General features: G+C 37.5%; 1 protein-coding gene across 1 annotated transcript in view; it reads right to left on the bottom strand.

Moving 5' to 3' along the window:
* Nucleotides 1-2,249, bottom strand: part of TMEM33 (transmembrane protein 33) — a 34,937-nt gene that overhangs the window by 7,379 nt on the left and 25,309 nt on the right. The window lies entirely within an intron of this gene.

The following is a 2,249-nucleotide window of genomic DNA, read 5'->3' as shown; positions in this document are numbered from 1 at the left end:
GTTTGTAGAAGATGATGGGGTCATGAAAAGAGAGGAGAGGAATGTATCCAACTGCCCCCGAAACTTCTGAGCTTCTAGATGTGTCTTGACCAACATGATACTGCCTCTTCCTGTGGTTTTGCTGAACCACATTCAAGCTTTCCTCTCAAACAGCTAGATCAAAATTTTCTTCTAAGAAACACTCTCAATAATATAATTGGAATTAACTGTACCATACAAATATTTGTTAATTTTTAATACCAAAAGAGTTGTTAGAGTTCTAATTGTGTCTTTCCCAAAAAGATATGTTGAAGTCCTAATCCCAGTATTTCAGAATGGAACGTTATTTGGAAATAGGGTTGTTGCTGATGTAGTTAGTTAAGAGAAGTAATGTCGCGTTCCAGCAGAATGGGCCCCTAATCCAGTAGGACTGGTGTTCTTATCAGAAGATGGCCATGTGGAGACAAGATTGGAGTGATGCGTCTACAGGCCAAGGAATGCCACAGATTGCTGACAAAACCAGCAGAAGCTAGGAAGAGACAAAGAAGGATTTCCCTACAGACTTAAGAGGGAGCCTGGCCCTGCCAACACCTTGATTTCAGATTTCTAGCTTTCAGAACTATGAGGCAATACATTTCTGTTGTTTTAAGCCACCCAGTTTGTAGTGCCTTGTTATGGCAGCCCTGGGAAACTAATACAATTGTCTATCTTCTGGAATCGGAATGTAATAGAATAGTTAGAGGCACTTTATATTCTTATTTTGTTTGTATTTGTATTTTTATTTCTTTTTCAAATATAGTGAGAAAACAAAAGGTGATCAGAATTTACTATTTGTTTTTAAGATTCAAGGCTGGCAAAACGAGTTACAGCAAGTAAAAGCCCAACAAAGATGAAGGTAAACATATTGTTTTATTTAATCTGAGAAGATAAAGGAAGCATTTGCTGCAGAGTGTGGCTTGTTGCCAGAGGAGTTGTTGGGAAAACCGTGACAAGTACATTAAAAATGACATTTACAGAATCAACTATCAAATTATTTGTGGAATACATTTAAAATTAAATTTTAATTCCCAGCCCCAGTATCAAAGAACGTTATTAATATTGCTTATATTATTAATTATGCGGAGTAGGTGGAGGATGGCAGACACAGATAAATCAACACTTTAGATAGAAACTGCTCACTCTGAATAGTCACTCTAAGAGATATCTTTGAAGTACTGCTTCCTAGAGAGGGAGAATATTGGAGATTCATAGAGATTTTGAAAGCCTTGCACTTTACTAAAATCATTTTCAAAATTAAAACATTTCTTTACATCCTGTCACACCATAAAACAAAACATAGTCTCTATTGACTCATATGGAGAACTCCAAACACACCGAAGTCAAGTTCCTTTGTGTATAAGTGACCTCTCTGTTTAACACTGAAAGCAGAAAGTCCTAGAAGAAGTGTTGTACAGGATAAGAAAGACCCAATGGAGGTACGACTTGCTAGTTAGCACTCATTTATCTAGGCATGAAAGCGAACATAGACCAGGCAGTAACATGTTTTGCTGCCTAAAAATACTCATTGATTAAAAGAATGCTGCAAAGATACGGTTAGGAGAATAAATGATACATTAATATAATACACTCTTCTTCACAAATTCTAAGGGAGTTATGATTTCCTCTTCCCACTAGACAATATTGATCTAGCACCTATGATGTGCTGGGGATGCAATATCGAAATACACAATCAGTGTCTCTACTGTGACGCAGCTTACATTATAGCAGAGGACACAAAAATAAGTATATATTGTTCTACGATGTGCTCTATCAAGTTGCTTGAATACTTAACCTTTACAATGGAAATGGTGAATTTTATCGTATGAAGAAGTAAATTTGGTCATTTCATTGAATTTGTAAATTTAGGGCCATATTTTCAAGTCTGTCTCTTCTGAGATCGTTATGGCAATTATGGGGTGGTATTGGCAATTATGGGGTGGTATAGAAGGGCTGTCCGGAAAGTAGTCAGCCATTGTTAATAGTGTTTTTCTTTTCTTTTTTTTTTTTTTTCTTTTTTTTGAGACAGAGTCTCACTCTGGTGCCCGGGCTAGAGTGCCGTGGCATCAGCCTAGCTCACAGCAACCTCAAACTGCTGGGCTCAAGCCATCCTCCTGCCTCAGCCTCCCAAGTATCTGGGACTACAGGCTCATGCCACCATGCCCAGCTAATTTTTTCTACATATTTTTAGTTGCCCAACTAATTTATTTGTATTTTTAGTAGAGACGGGGTCT

This window comes from Propithecus coquereli, unplaced genomic scaffold, assembly GCF_000956105.1.
Source record: "Propithecus coquereli isolate 6110/MARCELLA unplaced genomic scaffold, Pcoq_1.0 Scaffold288, whole genome shotgun sequence".
In the NCBI taxonomy this organism is placed as follows: Eukaryota; Metazoa; Chordata; class Mammalia; order Primates; family Indriidae; genus Propithecus; species Propithecus coquereli.
Note: the sequence above shows the minus strand (reverse complement) of the source record. Positions and strands in the feature narration are given on the sequence as shown.